This window comes from Camelus bactrianus, chromosome 7, assembly GCF_048773025.1.
Source record: "Camelus bactrianus isolate YW-2024 breed Bactrian camel chromosome 7, ASM4877302v1, whole genome shotgun sequence".
Lineage (NCBI taxonomy): Eukaryota > Metazoa > Chordata > Mammalia > Artiodactyla > Camelidae > Camelus > Camelus bactrianus.
Window position 1 is genome coordinate 43,425,519 of NC_133545.1, and position 18,132 is coordinate 43,443,650.

The window sequence follows — 18,132 nt, forward strand, 5'->3', positions numbered from 1 at the left end:
GTTGGAACAAGATATGAAATTGTGACTAGAACAAGGTCAAAAGACTTTTTTGGGAATTGAGCCCTTGACCTCAGCTCTTTACATGTATAAACCGAGCTCATTAGCCACAGTGCCTATTGCAGTATGATACAACCTGGCAGTTGCTCTTCAATAAGTCAACTGTGTTACTGGTTTAACAAATATTTATTGACTGCTTGCTATGTGGAACTTGCTAAACACTGGATGTAAGAGGTTAAAGAGACACACTTCTTGTCCTTGAAAGAAATAGATAATCTACAGCTAGCAAGTAATTTCTAGGTCCCCTAGTTGTGAATCAAAATATACAATTTCATATATTAACCACATTTTTGTTCAAAAAGGTTTCAGTGCATGTCCATAGACAAAATAGTCAAATCGTTCTCTAGGAGTGAGCTACTTTGTCAGCTTGTCGCTGTTTCTCCAATTGGTGAACCGTAACGTGTATGCCAAAGAAATGGTGCATTTTGACAGAATAGGAGCTGGTCTAGCTTCAGTGCATTTTGTTTCCTCTTAAAATAGCATCACTAGCAGCTCTTATCCTTGACCTGATTTGGGTACTTGATAAGGCATTTGGGTCAGTTAGATGTGAGTGGACAAATTCAATGAAAAAGCAAGTTCATAAAACTAACTTGAGAAAGAGCAATGGCATCATCAAATAAAGCAGTTTTCTCATTCAAGTGCTCTAAAAGGAAGATTTAAGTTTGGAGTAAATTCAAAGCTTAGATTTATTTTTTCTTTGGTAAAAACTGTTCTCTAAGTAAATTAAAGCAGCATAGATATTACTAGAAAGAGAATGGGAATTACAACCTTCAGTAAGAGATAAGTCTTTAAAAAGTACATGAAAAGTACCTGAAAATGAGGAGCCAATAGTTCGAATTTTATATTTAAGGTAACATAAAATCACTTTCATTCAAAATATGACTTTATGGAATGAGATTTCTGACCATAAGAAAGTAGACACTTTCTTTTTTTTTTTTTTTTTCTCTTCTTCCTCTCCTTAAAAACATATTTTGCCCAGTATGGAAACATTTAGTAGCCCGAACTGCATTTGAAAAATTTGTTAACCTTGGTATTTGATGATGACCTAGACAAGCGCTTAAACTTGCCAAACACATGAGCAAAGATGATTCTTTCAAACAAAACAACTTTATTTAAGAAGGATAAGTTTCAGAAATAAAGTAAAAGGTAGCCTTGGATTCTCTAATACTTGAAAGCTAACACTGGTATTTATGACTCCCTTTTAGAGCCAGAAGACAGGTCTTCACAATCTGCATAACACGACATAGTTGAGTAATAAAAAGGAGAGCAGTGATCTTTTGTATTCACTGGTTCAACTTACTGAGGTTATTTTTGAGTCCTGGCAGAAGAAATCTGATTAATTTTTCTCTTTGTTGTTTAAGAAGCTGCTTTAAATACCACATAGCCTAATTTAATTAGTTTGTTTTTTTTTAAACAGATGACCAATCCCAGAGCCTATATATAATAATGAAGTAATGTGATCTAAGCACACAGTATTAATAGCTTGCATTTATATAACTTTTTAACTACTATTCAAAGTTTCTTTTTCTTTTCAAATTAATATGTACTTATTGTACAGTATTTGGAAAATACAAAATGATATAAAGAAGGAAAAAATATTTATCATCTATCTTCTTACTCCCAAATAACCAGTATTACTATTTTGGTGTACTTCCTTCTGATCAGTTTTTTTGTGAGTAGATGTTCTTTTTCACATACTTGTCAAATTAGATGTACGATTTGGTACTCATTTTTTTACTTTTAACACTACATATTATTAATTCTACAGATTAAATATTTCTCATGTTTGTTATTACATCATCTTTTGAAATAGTTTTTATGATTTAAAAATTGTGTATAATGTTTTATTAAGTGAAATGTAATTTACTTAGCTGTTCTCCTTTGTTGGATGTTTAAATTATTTCATATTTTTTACTATTAAAGATAATATTTGAACAATGTTTTAAAAATTATTCCATGCTTACAGTTTTTCCTTAGAGTTGATAACTAGAAGTATAATTAGTGAATAAGAAAAAATAAAAAAAAATTAGGGCTCTTGATAAAATATTGTCAAATTGCTTTCCAAAGATGTGTAGTACTTTAAAAAAAAATACTTTCATTAGATTTATTATCTAATCTAATGGCATGGCAAACTCCAGTTAGACAGGACAGATATCGCTATGCCCATTTACTAAATGAGGAAACTGAAGTACATAAAGCGTGAATGTCTTACCCAGGCTCACTCACTTGACCATTAACAGATTTGAACTAGGCACTGTGAGAAATACAAAATGAATAAATTCAAAGTTGAGTTGAAGAGATAGTTATAGACAGTAATAACTATAAAACAAAGTGATGGGGAGAAGCTGCAGAAGAGATCAGGAGGCCCATGGCTGCATGCCCAGAGGGTGCTCAGAGTTCTTCCAGGCAGGGCCATGGGAAAACACCCTGTGGTGGGGGTTGTGGGTGCGGAGGTGGAGGCTGAGGTGCCTGAGTGGCTGTGCAAGGCTGGAAAGGGCTTTCAGGAGGCGTGTTGTGGAGACAGGGAGGTGGAGGGGTGAGGCAGGGTGTTCCAGACAGAGCAAGCGAATGGATGTGGGGAGACTTAAGAGGTGATATTTGAAGAATAAATTTTAGCTAAGTAAAAATTATTTTTGTGTTAAAAAATGCTTATCCTCTTCTTAGGCTCTATTATTAGAAAGATTTTGCTAAAAAAAATTATTTATCCTATCCTAATTTGTTGGCTTTTAGTCAAGCACAAAGCATTAGTTTGTAATCGTACTTTTCTTTAAAAAGAAACATCCCAGGACTTTTTTCATGTGTATTGATTAACCCCTAAGCATGGTTCTAAAATACTGAGCTCATCTGGGGTACCGGGTGACCAAACTCACATGTTTTGAACCACTTAAAGACTTTTCTAGAGGCAACTGAAAGGCAATCACTAGTAATGTGTGTGCTCACGGCAGCTCATGGCCTAACAAGTGTTGTCAGGCAGCAGTGCACTTCAACTGTTCATTTTGCTGAAGGCAGATAATTTATGCTACATCCCACAGCACAGATCAAGTACATAAAACTAGAGAGGAATGTTAATGGAAAATGTTGCAAATTCTTAAAGTGACAGAGTTTTTAATATTGAATTGATTTAATCAGGTTGCAGTATTATCAGATTATGAGAAAATTTGAGTGAAATGTAGATAATGATAAATGAAAGAATTTTGTTAAAGTAAATAAATACCACATGTGATTTAAAACAGGGCAGCATCTGGCACATTGTAGGTATTCAGAAATGTTTAGTGACTGAATAAGTGAACGGGTGTATTTCTATTTTCTGATGTGCTTAATATACATTTAAAAATTTTGCTGCTACTGAATTTTACTGAACTGGTGAACTTTTAAAATATGTAGAATGAATTATTGTAAGGCTGATAAACCTTTAATCAAATGTGTTTTGTCTCATTTTTGATAGAAATTATGAGACACTTGCCTTAATTGCCTTTTTGACTATAACTTAATTATAAAATAATAATACATAACTACAAGCAGAATATTAATCATAGCTCTCAGAGAAAATTCAAACTTTTCAATTACTCAGATAAATTTTCTGCCTAGTTTAGTTAGAGCCAGATCATACGGTGGACCAATCTAAAAGTATTCTGATACCCTGGGTAAATTACTTCCTCCTGGGAAAAGATGCTAGATAAATTGTCTTAAAAGAGAAAATTCGTTCTGATTAGAGTAAGAAATGATTCCCAATAGACAATAAATTTTGGTTTCTCTACACAGAGAGGAGGTCTTTAACTTTAATAAACGGCCCTCTGATTCTCCTTTTACAGTGAGGGAAACAATAATACCTGTCAGTTAGTAAGCCCTTTTCATGTGTCAGGGACTGTACTGAGAACCGTATATGGACATGCACTGTCCGTTTTATCCCCACTCCAACATGATGGGGTAGATATTATTATCATCCTCATTTTATTTACTATCATCCACAAATGTGGAACAGAGCATAAAGCTTATGTGACTTGTCCAGGGTCACAGAGCTGGTGATAGGTGGAGCTGCAACCCATACTCAGCTCAGATACTAGGTATTTAGTCACTGGGATTTGCTACCTTTCTATACAGATGTTCAACTTGTTATCTTAAGTAGCTCATAAAACAGAAACATTTGAAACTTTTCTACATTACCAGTGAGTATGCAAAGTCTGTTCTTACGTTTGATGCTACAGGAAAATTTTCACTTTATCTTTCACTCTAACTTCCTATTCTCTAAGCCTTAGGAACCAAGGTTAGCTAGTAAACTTGCCTTTTGAAACAATACTGTATTAGCCAGTATTTATTGGCTGCTTATGATGTGCCAGGTACTTTCTTATTGCTTTATAAGCATTATCTTGTTTAATCATTGCAGCATCCTGAGGAAGGTACCATTATTAGCTCCCATTTTATAGATCAGAAAACTGAAGCTTAGCAAAATTAAGCAACCTTGCTATAGAAGTTAAGCAACTCAAAATCACATAGGTTAAGTACATAAGCAGAGGAATTGGGATTTGAACCCAAGTGGTTTGACTGACAATCAGCTTACTTAACTGCCTCGCTCTACTGCCTTCCTAAATCATAAGCAGTGGGCCTGTCTCCTAGCAGGTTCAGACACCACTTCCCCTCCCCTGGGAAGTATGTCTCCTGCTGACATTCCGAGTTCAAGTGAGAAGCCTGCAAGAGTCAGACTCCCATAGAACATCACTCTGAGCTCTATCAGGCCTCCACATGTTGGGATGTTCTGTATAGATTTTTTGTTTTCTCATAGTTAGAACACTGACAGCCTTCACAATTCCCCTGAGGGAGGACAAACTTTTTTCTGACATGTGAGCCTCTCTCTGATTGCAGATGGAGGGTGTGGATTGCATCTGTCTTGGGATAGCTTCTCTCTCTCTCTCTCACTTATCAGCTGAAAATGCCCCAAGCACTTGCTGGTTTCTTTCGTTCTCCCACTATTTCCCACAGGTTTGTTTTTTTTTTTATTTTTATTTTTTTTAGGTAAAACAGATCTTTCAGTTTCATGTTGCACGAGCTGTCTGGTTTGCTCCCCTTCACCTCCTACCACCAACTGGAGCAAATGGAAAGGAATACATTTGCTAGAATGGCACTGACCCATGCTGCCTATCCCTATTGGCTCAGTAGGTACGCTCCACAGGGGAGACAGTGTGAGCTTTTGTAATCTTGCTACTCTCCCTGGGAGGTCTTTTAAGGGCTGGGGACCTAGGGATGTTTTTCTATCAGACCTTTTTTTTTTCTTCACCTAGATTTAATCTTGCATTCCACTGCTAAGTCAGATAACAACAATAACTAATATCTGCTATGGAACTTTACAGTTTCTAAACTTCTTTCGTATTTCGTTTCTTATTTAACCCCTAAAAGCACCTGGTGGTATTGTGTGCACACTGGGGAAGAGAAAATTGGCTTAGCGAGGTTAAGTTGTTTGCCGGATATCACAAAGCCCAAGATCTTTTACCCTGTCCTTTCTACTGTATGGTGTTATAGTAGCTTTTAAGTAGCACGATCACCTTGAGAGATGCTTTAAACCATGGAAACTCTTTGAAGCGGAGAGCATTTTGGAATGTGGAGGTCAGCACAGTGCTCAGGCCCTAGCAGGTGTTCAATAAATTGTGGAACTGAGCTAGTCAGACATCGTCACTAACTTGTAATGTGCACTTTAGCCTCAGGCAACCCTTTTAACCTCCTTTGCTCTTTATTCTTTATCTGCCCTGATGGTCTCAGAGGATTGTTGTGAGGATCAAATGAGATGACATAGTTTTACAGAGTGATACAGAAATGTAAGCAATTAACTGTATGCCACTGTTTTAAATCTGATTTTCCCTGGTAAACACCGTACTTTGTTTCCTTTATGAATATCTTTCTTTGGGATGATCTTGCTCAGAAATCTATGGGAGTAGTTTAGTGACTACTTGCATCCTTTTATTAAAAAGAGAAAAGGAAGGAAAACAGAGAAAAAAAGAACAAGGGTTCATGGAAAGGGCAAGTAATAGGGCAGGGAAGCAGCACTTTTAAAAAAAGATAAACAGAAAAACAGTTGAAGAGCAGGTAAAATAGCAAACATTTACAGTTCTTACTGTGAGCCAGGCACTGTTCTATGTGCCTTTTGTGTATTAATCCTCACAGTGAACTTTTGAGGAGGATGCTGTTCTTATCCCCACTGTCCAGGTGAGGAAACAAGGCACCATGCAGTAAATAACGTGCGCAGACCATACAGTCACAAGTGGTGGAGTTGGCATTGGGGCTTGTCCGCTTTACTCCAGGGCTCAGGCCTCTTCACTTCGCGCCTGCCTTTGGAATCAGAGGTGTGAAAGGCAGTGCGTGGAATGCCGTCTAGAAAACTGAAGACATTGCTGAAGGAGAGAGCGTTCGATACTACTATAATGTAATTCCTCTTCAAAATGCTTTTTGCTCACCTTTAAAACATAGATGCAAATCAATAAAGCCATAGGACTAGTAGATAATTTTGAAGGTCTTTTAGCCTGTCCTTCAACCAGAACCAATCTTAGCTCCTTTCACTGATGCTTTTCTAAATGTTATTTTTCTATTTCCTGGATATTCTCTTCAACAAACTATTGTTCTAGTAGCCTGACTAAGAATGAGGCTCTCTTGGTATTTTCTTTCTTTCTGTCAGTCTCCTTAACACTGAATAAAGCTACTATTTCTTTCTTTTTGACTTAAGATTTTGAATAGGCAATAATAGTCATATAGTTCAAAAATCAAGTGTAAGGTGTACCATGAAAATTGCTCTTCCCACTCTCCTTTCATCACACCTAGTCCCCACACACACCCAAACCCAGTAACCAATGTTTTGTTTTTGATGTATCTTTTCAGAGTTTCTTTATGAATATAGAAGCAATTATGAATGTTTTTTGCTTCTTTAATGCAAAATACGTTACTATTCTGTCTTCCTTTTTAAAATTTAATTTATCTTGGAAGTCTGTCCATATTGGTACTTAGAGAACATACTCATTTTCTTTCTTCTTCTTCTTCTTTTTTTAACGATGCATAGTATTTCATTTTACAGAGTGCCATAATTTATTTAAACAGTCCACTATTGATGGATATTTGAGTTGTTTCAGTCTTTTCAAAGATGCCATTTTAAATGCCTTGGTGAGGGGGTGTGAGAGGCAAATATAAAGCTAGGACAAGGAGTAAAGTCTAGAAAATCTCCAGATAAGAAATTGTGACATGGGAGGCAAGAATAAAAAAGTTCTGGCTCTGCATTGTGATGGAGCACATCTGGAGTGCTAGAGGCTTGCATATTGACTACACCTGTCCTAGTTGGAGAACGAAGGAAAACAATTTATTCTTGTAAAGCTTCAATACACCCGAGCTTGGTTCGCTGCAAAGTCTCAGGATGAGGACAGATTGACAGCTGGTGTATGAGCTGCCCAAAGGTAAACTCCTGTAATAAAGAAATTGATAGCGTGATAGATAGAGGTGAGATAAGGACTATTATCCACAGGTAAAGTTCTTTCAACAGGCTGCTACCAGTTCTCATATATAACTAGCAATAGAAAAAAAAATTAGTTCAACAGCCCTATTCTTAAACCTTTAAGTAAGCTCTGACACCTTATCAAAGAGTAAGAGGGAGGATTTATCTTTGTACCTTGGACACATGTCAAATAAAAAAAACCAGAAAGGGGTAAAGTATTTAAAATAGAAATGGCGTATCTTAAACATGTAGTATTTAGAAGTTTATTAAATGCTTGATTTGATGAAAAGATCAAGAAACAATTTAGTCTTAGACTTTCTAAGGTTAATAATCATATATGTGGGAGTTTATGTCTTAGTTTTGATATGGATCCATGGTTTACCTCTGTTAATAAATAAAGTATAGCTTGTAAGCTGATTTCACCAATTATCACTGTACTTAAAAAAATCGAATATACCTGAAAATGTAAATGTATAGTTTATATCAGTGTTACACAAATGCTGCTTTATGGACTGACAGTAAATGGAAGATACTTTTAACTCATTATCATTGCAAATAATTTCCTGATTTGCATGTTTAGGGAAGAAAACTTAATATTACTACTGATATTCAGATGTAAACTCGAAGATTGTCTGTCTGTCTTTTCTTTCTTTCTTTCTTTCTTTCTTTCTTTCTTTCTTTCTTTCTTTCTTTCTTTCTTTCTTTCTTTCTTTCTTTCTTTCTTTCATTTTAGGTTTATTCTTTTTTGTTTTTATAGAGTCAGATGAAAGGAGAGAAATGTCAGGGAAATAATAGTTTCAGATTTGTAAATATTGGGCCTGAGTGAAGATGATAAGGCAGATACAAAAAGGAGGTTAAGTGTGACCAAAGCATGCAATCAGTTTTCTCTAACCTTGATTATGGAAGCCTCTTCAAAAGGTCCATCCTATGGATAATTATTGGAAATAGGTTCTTTAACATTTGGAGTTAATGAAATTGTAAGGAGTTTATTAGGACTCACTCTGTATTTTTTGTTACTTTGGGAATGTTTTCTGAGCTTAACTGAGAACTCTAAGTAACTGTGAAATCCAAGTGACTGGAAGAAAAGCAAATTGACTAACTTGTTTTCTCCTCTATGAAATTGAGAAGGTACAAAAATATTATTTACCAAAGCAAACTTTTCTTTTCAAAATTTGAATAATAAGCTTGGAAATAAAAAAATTCAAATCAATTTAATAATTTTGTAGCTTTTGAGAAAAATGTTTTTGAAGATTTAAGGGTGACAATTTCAGAAATATAACCAAATATCTTATTTATTCTTTGACCTAAAGATTCTGAATCCATGATGGAATAAATCAAGTCATGTCTTCCTAAGAAGTCCACTTGGACACTGATTTATTACCCTCCTCCACAGCTAACAGCCTAGATTTTCTGAAAGTGTAAACCAGGAATATAAGGATCACTTTGGGTCTTTAGTTATGGTTATTGTATTGTAGTCATATTAAAAAATAAAGTCATTTTCTTTTAGAGATACAAAATTAAAGTATTAATTGATAAAATGTTATGATAGCTGGGATTATCTTCAGAATGAATTAGTGATGAAGGATGAGTGGATGGGATGTAGATGAAATAAGACTGGTCTCTGTTGATCATTTATTGAAGTTGGGAGAGAAGTATGTGAGTAATCTCATACTATTCTCGAAATTTGTGTGGTTTAAAATGTCCATTGCAAACAGTTCAAACAAGAATCTCTTGTGGTCTTGATTCCTGAGTTCCACCCTAGATTTCCTGAGTCAGTGTCTTACAGATGAAACTTAGAAAATGACATTTTATGTAGTCACTTGTGCTCACTGAAGTTTGAGGACTGCTAGTAAAAGGTTTCCTTTGCACCTGATTCAATGTATTCATGTCATCTGTGCATGCATTTCATATTTTCCACACATTAGCCTATTTCAATTCATAGACTGTAATAGCAAATTAGTTATTGAATTTGTGTAAGTCAAACTTTAAAATTTAGTTTCAAAGGATTCATAAAGTGATAGAAAATAAAACAAAGCCCACATCTGCTTCTAACTGAAATATTCAGGCAAATAGATTAGCTTTCTTTCACCTTCAACTGAGAATGGATTATTTTTGTGAATGTCTTTTTTTTTATTGAAGTATAGGTAATGTATAATATTATATATATTACTGGTATACAATATAGTGATTCATATGATTTTTAAAGATTATACTCCATTTATAGTTATTAGAAAATATTTGCTATATTCCCCATGTTGTACAATATATCCTTGTAGCTTATTTTATACTTAGTAGTTTGTACCTCTTAATCCCCTACCCCTATATTGTCTTTTTCCCTTTCCTCTCCCCGCTGGTAACCACTAGTTTGTTCTCTATGCCTCTGAATTGGCTTCTTCCTTTTTGTTTTGCTCACTAATTTGTTGTATTTTTTACATTCCACATATAAGTAGTATGATACAGTGTTTGTCTTTCTCTGTGTGACTTATTTCACTTAGCATAATGCCCTCCAAGTCCATCCATGTTGCTGCTACTGGCAAAATTTCATTCTTTTTAATGACTGAATAGTATTCCATTATGTGTGTGTGTGTGTGTGTGTGTGTGTGTGTGTGTGTGTGTGTGTGTGTGTGGTGTATACTACCTCTTCTTTATCCATTTATCTGTTGATGGACACTTAGGTCGCTTCCATATCTTGGCAATTGTAAATAGTGCTTCAATGAACATTGGGGTGCAGGTATCTTTTCAAATTAGTGTTTTTGTTTTATATATTTTTCAGATATATACCCAGGAGATGAATTGCTGGGTCATATGGAAGTTCTAGTTTTAGTTTTTTGAGAAACCTCCATACTGTTTTCCACAGTGGCTGCACCAGTGTACAGTCCCAGCAACAATGTATGAGGGTTCCCTTTTCTCCACACCCTCAACAACATCTGTTATTTGTGTTCTTTTTGATGTTTGTGTTCTTTGTTCTTTAGCCATTCTGACAGGTATGAGGTGATATCTCACTGTAGTTTTGATTTTCATTTCCCTGATGATTAGTGATGTTGAGCATTTTTCCACATGTCTGTTGGCCATCTGCATGTCTGAAGAGACATTTTTCCAGAGAGGATGTGCTTGGCTTTTTAAATATTTATTAATTTACCTAAATTAAATTATATCTCATGACCCAATTTTTTTCCAATAGTTTTTGTGAAAAATTTCAAACATACAAAAGACTCAAAAAAATTGTATACTATACCCATACACTTGGGTTCTACAATTAAAACAAGGTGTTCTAAAAGTTTTTGTGCAGTTTTTTTTATTTTACTGAGTTATAGTCAGTTTACAATGTTGTGTCAATTTTAGTGCAGTTTTAAATTTTAATAATTTCAGAGTATAAATGCTATAAACATAAAAATACTTAAACATTTTGATTTTATATGTATTCAATCTTATAAATTAATAATATTTTAATTTTGGTTTTTTGTGTTGCATCTTCAGAGGGATTGAAAGAAAAAATTAAAATTAAAAGTTTATTAGCTAAAATTTACAAAACTAAATAAGTCTAAAAATGGAATAATTAAACTTTCAAGTAACAAAAATTTGTAACATTAGATTATTAAAGCTTAAAACTGCAATAAGAACACTATCAACAGAGTGAAAACGCCAACACATAGAATGGGAGAAAATATTTGCAAATTATATGTGTGACTAGAATTTATGAAGAACTTCTACAACTCAACAACAGCAGCAAAAAACATGATTAAAAAATGAGTAAAGGACTTGAATAGGTATTTCTCCAAAGAAGATGTATAAATGGCCACGAAGCACATGAAGAGATGCTCATGCTCAACATCATTAATCATTAGGGAAATGCAAATCAAAACCAGAATAAGGTACATCTTTACACCTACTAGGATGACTTTTTTTTTTAAAAGAAAAAACATAACAAGTGTTGATGAGGTTGTGGAGAAATTAAAACCCTTGTGCACTGCTGGTGGAAATGTAAAATGGTGCAGCTGCTATGAAAAACAGAGTTGTATTTCCAAAAAAAAAATTAAATGTAGAATTACTGCTTGATCCAGCAATTCTACTTCTGGGTATATACTCAAGAGTGAAAGCACAGACTTAAACGGCTATTTGTACCCCCATGTTCATAGCAGTTATTCACAATAGCCAAAACCAACCCAAGTGTTCATTGACAGATGAATGGATAAACAAAGTGTGGTGTATCCTTAGATATACAAAAGCTTTTAAGTTTAATTAGGTCCCATTTGTTTATTTTTGCTTTTATTTCCATTACTCTAGGAGCTGGTTTGAAAAAAAAAATATTGCTGCAGTATATGTCAAAGAGTGTTCTGCCTATGTTTTCCTCTAGGAGTTTTAGAGTATCTGGTCTTACATTTAGGTCTTTAATCCATTTTGATTTTATTTTTGTATATGGTATTAGAGAATGGTCTAATTTCATTCTTTTACATGTAGCTGTCCAGTTTTCCCAGCACCATTTATTGAAGAGACTATGTTTTCTTCATGTATATTCTTGCCTTCTTTGTTGGAGATTAATTGATCATAAGTATGTGGGTTTATTTCTGGACTTTCTATCCTGTTCTGTTGATCTATGTGTCTGTTTTTGTGCCAGTACTACACTGTTTTGATTACTATAGCTTTGCTGTATAGTCTGAAGTCAGGGAGTATGATTCCCCCAGCTCCATTCTTCTTTCTCAGGATTGTTTTGGCTATTTGGGGTCTTTCATGTTTCCATATAAATTTTTAACATTTTTTTGTTCTAGTTCTGTGAAAAATGTCATTGGTAATTTGATAGGGACTTCACTGAATCTGTATATAGCCTTGGGTAGTATGGCCATTTTAACAATACTGATTCTTCCAAACCGAGAACACAATCTATCTTTCCATCTGTCTGGGTAGTCTTCAATTTCTTTCATCAGTGTCTTACAATTTTCGAGTACAAGTCCTTTGCCTCCTTAGTTATGTTTATTCCTAGGTATTTTATTCTTTTTGATGTGATGGTAAATGGAATTGTTTCCTTAATTTCTTTTTCTGATATTTCTTAAACAAAATCAAAAGACAACCTAGGAATAGAAGAAAATATTTGCAAATGATACAACCAACAAGGGACTAATTTCCAAAATACACATGCAGCTTAATATAAAAAAAAGCAAGCAGCCCAATCAAAAAATGGGCAGAAGACCTAAACAGACATTTCTCCAAAGAAGATATTCAGATGGCCAACAGGCACATGAAAAGATATTCAGTATAGCTAATTATTAGAGAAACGCAAATCAGAAGTACAATGAGGTATCACTTCATACCAGTCAGAATGGCCATCATAAAAAATTCTACAAATAATAAATGCTGGAGAGAGTATGGAGAAAAAGGAACCTTCCTACACTGTTGGTGGGAATGTAAATTGGTGCAGCCACTAAGGAGGACAGTATGAAGGTTCCTTTAAAAACTAAAAATACATTTACCATATGATCTAGCAATCCCACCCCTGGGCATATATCTGGAGGAAACTATAATTTGAAAGAGACATACACCCCAATTTCATAGTAACACTGCTTACAATAGCCAAAACATGGAAACAACCTAAGTGTCTATTGACAGATGAATGCATAAATAAGATGTGGTATATATACAAGGAATATTACTCAGCCATAAACAAGAATGAAATAATGCCATTTGCAGCAAAATTCAGGGACCATAAATGGATGGATCTAGAGATTATCATATTAAGTGAAGTAAGTCAGTCAGAGAAAGACAGGTATCTTATGATGTCACTTATATGTGGGATCTAAAAAAAAAACCAAATTTTATTTATAAAACTCATGGACATAGAAAACAAACTGTGATTAACAGGGGAGAAAGTGGGGGAGGGATAGATTAGGAATTTGGGATTAATAGATACACATTACTATATAGAAAATAGATTAACGACAAGGACCCATTGTATAGCACAAGGAACTGTATTCAATTTCTTGTAATGACCTGTAATGGAAAAAAATCTGAAAAAAAATGTACATATATATATAACTGAAATGCTTTGCTGTACACATGAAACTAACATTGTAAATCGACTATACTTCAATAAAAAATAAGAATTTTTTAAAAAGTGTGATGCATACATACAATGGAATATTATTCAGCCTTAAAAGGGAAGGACATTCTGACATGCTACACGACATGGATGCTATTTGAAGAGATTATGCTAACTGAAATAAGCAGTCACATCACAAAAGGGCAAATAATAATGATTCCACTTTTATGAGGTACCTAGAGCTGTCAATTCATCGAGACAGAAAGTAGAATGGTGGTTGCCAGGGCTAAGGGAGAGGGAGGACTGAAGAGTCATTGTTTAATGGAGACAGAATTTCAGTTTGGGAAGATGAAAAGAGTTCTAGAGGTGGATGTGTGGTGCTGGTTTCACAACAATGTGAATGTACTTAAATCCCACTGAACCTGTTCTTTTAAAAATGGTTTCAGTGATAAATTTTATGTTAAGTATTTTTACCTCAATAAAAAAGTGCTTTTTAGAAGGTGTTGAGCAAATATTCATAATTAAGTAAATTTTTGTGTTCAAATGCTAATATTAAAAGAAGGGGAAAACACCCATTTTAAAAGCAAATTAAAAAGGAAAAAATATACTGCTCCCTCTTAAGAAGGATGTTGCAATAGAAAAGAGACTATCAAACAACTCAGTCAGACAACAGTTTGGTTTAATCTGTGATCATTTGCTGTGGTGAAGTGAATATAGAAAGAAAGTAATGGGGGAAAAATGCTGGCTCTGGTAAATTTTTCCTGTATATTCCCATTAATTTATTTCTCTCTCTCTTTAAACTTACTTCTTTGTCAGTTTGAATGTCTTCAGATATAAATAGCTTGTCCATAGATGCAAATAATATAGCACTTTCCCCAAAGGCCGAATTTGTCCCTATGGTAATTTAGAAAAGAGACAATTTAGCTCCCTTGTGTAAATTGCCATGACTACCCTGGATATGCTTCTTGGAATTAGGGACAGATAAGATTGAGATTATTATGAAATCACTAGTTGTGGCCTTATTGAATTAGCTTTATTGAAAGGGTCCAGAATTGAGTTTATTATCCAGCCTAATTGAGAGTAGTTAACAAGAATCCCATAAAAGCTCACAAAAGTCTTTATTTAGTGTGCAGTAGCTGCTGTGATGATGATGAGCTGAAAGGAAAACAAATTTGGGCATTACAAATATATGGGTTTATAATGCTTGAGCTTTCTAAGAAGTGAAGATCCAGAAGACTGGAATGCAAATCGTGTATATAGATGGTCTTAAAGCTGACTCCACCACAGAGAACACTGCGTTAGAGATCACTGTCATGTTTCCTTCAGCTTCAAAACAAATTGATAGAATGTGATATGCTATCATCCTGCCACAGGCAGCAGCAGGAAATACAGATATTTTATACTGTTTGGACCTCCGAAAAGAAAGAAGAGGAAACAACAAACAATTAATGGTTAACTTGGCCTTAAGATTTGAATACTGCTCTTTCTTGAGTCATTTGCCCCAACAACCTAGTTCAAAAAAAAAAAAAAAAAATCAGGTTTTTTGTGGGCAAGGGAATTGGGTGAGAGTTGTTTAAAAAAGGAGGAGGGAGGAGGGGAAATATGTTTTCTTGCCTGTGAAAATCCATAGATAACAAATTCATATTTTACAAAGTTTTACTTATTTTGAAAAATACTTTGAAATTAGCTACTAATGTATATCTGTAAACTCAGATGTATCCCCTTTGTTTTTATGTGTCTCTGAAATGATCTGCCACCTGCCTTAGGCCTGGGACACACCAAATTGCTTGGGTCAAATGTCCAACAGGCTTCCATCTTAAATTAAGGAATTAAGCCATTTTCTTGCCTCCCAGAGGTACGTCTGTGATTTTGTTCCCATCTTTTCCCTTGTGAATCAAGACAAAAATCAAGACAAAAATTCCTTTTAAGTGTTAAGGCTCTTTAAAATAAGCATGGCTATCATGACATTATGTGTACACCAATACACACAAAATACATCACACACACATATGCACACAGATGTAATTTTAAAAAGACTCTCACTGTTTAAATACAAAATCTGAAATAATGTGTCCCTCTAGATTTTATTTGGAATTACTAACCATAGACCTCTTTCCTTTATGGACGGTGGTCCCTGAATGTGCTGAACCGTCTTTGGAGAGCACAGTGGAAAACTCCTCTAAGTGTCACTGCTCCTGTTATTGATGTTGGTGGCAGAGCCTTCTAATTCTAACTCCTGCTGAGTCTTTAGAAACCTAGTAGATTGTTAACATGGTTAGCGGGAGTTCATGAACTCTGCTCTGCATAAATGCAAAATCGTGAGAACTTTGATATGGAATTAGAAGAGTTCCATTCATATTTCTTAAAATATTTTGCCAGTTTGTATTTTAAAAGGACAAATTTATAGAAGCTTGTTCGGTTTTAATATTATAGTTTCTACCATATAAATACTGCATTTTCAAACATGAATGCTTAGAGAATTGTTATAAAGCTTATTTTTGGGCAATATGCTTATACCCCTCAAAGCCATTTAAAAACAAATAGCAAATGTTTTTCTACATGCTAATGGAGTAATTTAGAAATATTTAGTTATTTACATAAAGGAAATATATAGTAGCAATGCAGTGAAAATCAGTCATTTCAAAATGATTAGAACCTATAGTCATTAAAGGGTGTATTTATTACTCACATAAAATTAAGGAAATATCTAAAGAAACAGCCATTACATTAGATTTACAGTTAAGATACCCAGTTGTATGTGTTGTGGTTATAAATCAAGTATATTTTTCCAGAAGGTATTTGAGTACGGAAGCTAGAAAATTTTCCTGGTGGCCACTTTAACTTTCTCCTGCTTGTCAGATATGAACTCAGTTAAATATAGAAATAGAGAGAAAGGGAGGCAGAGGTACATTAAGAGAGAGAGGGAAAGAGACATTGGAGAAAGAAAAGGTAAAGTGAATGAGAAGCTCAGATTTTTATGTATAGTGCAAGTTCCTACCAAGCAGGTAGCATTTACCTATAGGCTAATTTGTCCAAGTGCCTTTTAAGTATCTACTAAATACAGAGAACTATGAAAAGTTCTGATTAGTCTTCAACTTTATAAGCAAGGAATAAGGTCTCTTTTCCAATGTGGGAAAAGTATACTGAATCCTCAAAAGGGTGGCCATCTATCCCTCTTTCCCTCCTTCTCTCCCTGTCTCTGTAACCTCTCTCAATCCCTCTTTTAAGCTGAAGGAAATATTCTGAACATATTCCACCTATGGGCTGATACATAGGGCAAGGCTACTTGGCTCAAAGAGCTCTCTCTGGGAAAGGGTAGCACTTTCTGGAGGGCCCTAGGGTTCTTTCTTTGTGTGGAAAGCTGATTCTTTTGACATCTGTTTGCATTTATTGAATGTTTAGTGAACAGCTCGGGACACCAAAAGGAGTAAGAGCTGATACCTGTATTATAGGAGATCACAATCTTGGTCTCATTTGTCCAGGGAGACAAATACATAAACCAGTACTTGCAACGGCATTTTGAACAGTGCCTTGATAAAGGACCAAGGATCCCACAGGTAGATGTTAAGTAATCTATTGGGTAGTGAGGGAAAGCTTTACAGAAGCATGACATTTGAACTTAGTCTTAAAGAATGTGGAGCCAGGGAAAAGCATTTCACACAGAGAGAACAGAACATGTAAAGGCAAAAAATCAGGGAGAATGTGTTTGGGGAATGGTAAGCTGCTTGGTGTGGCTGAACTTCAGAGCTTGAATTAAGGGTGGCAGAATGTGGTGGGGAGGGAATTACAAGAGGTGTGGATGTTAAAGAATACTGAGGCAAGGTTATGAAGAACCTTGTTTGGATTTGGGAGTTGAAGTAGAAGAACTAGTCAAAAATGAGTTAAGAGCTACTTTTACCTTGAGAACTGGTGGTGAGACATGTGGCTGGTGGGAAGAGGTTTAGGAAGAGTAGAGATAACATCTTTGATTTTAGACATGATCACCAGCCAACTAGCCATGGCCAGTTTGGCCTGTGGGATTTTGAAGAGAGAGTTGGTTTACAGATGTGTATTTGGGAGTCATTGTTATTTAAGGGGTAGAAGAAGTCAGAGAAGTAAATAAAATTGTTCACATAGAGATTCTGGAGTGAGAGCTCTGAGGAGTGAACTCTGGGGACTAATCAGGGAGGGCACAGGAGAAGAGGGAATAGAATAGAGATGTGTCCAGAAAGCCAAGGGGCTGAGAAGTGCCAAGAAAGAGGGAGCAGTCAGCAGTGCTGTCCCCTGAAATGCTCTTCTCCAGGCTGCTCACTGAAGGAATGCTCTCCTGGAGGCTTGGGAGAGAAACCACTTCCCCTTGAGTAGAGGTTTCCTTCTCTCTCCTCTTTCCTCTTACTCCCTCTCTCCTACCCCTGTACTCTTTTCTTTTAAATCATGGTTGCTTCCTGAAATGAATTTGGGGTCCCTTCCATGCCCTCTTTCAAAACAAAACATATGACAGTACTTTCATTGCTAGTTCACAACTAAAAAATGGTGGAATTTGAGCTATGATTCATTTCATTTTGAACACAGAATTTATTCTTCTCCATGGATGCAGTTC

The 18,132-nt window shown here is 35.1% G+C and overlaps 1 protein-coding gene across 5 annotated transcripts in view; it reads left to right on the plus strand.

Moving 5' to 3' along the window:
- Nucleotides 1-18,132, plus strand: part of SKAP2 (src kinase associated phosphoprotein 2) — a 291,337-nt gene that overhangs the window by 34,981 nt on the left and 238,224 nt on the right. The window lies entirely within an intron of this gene.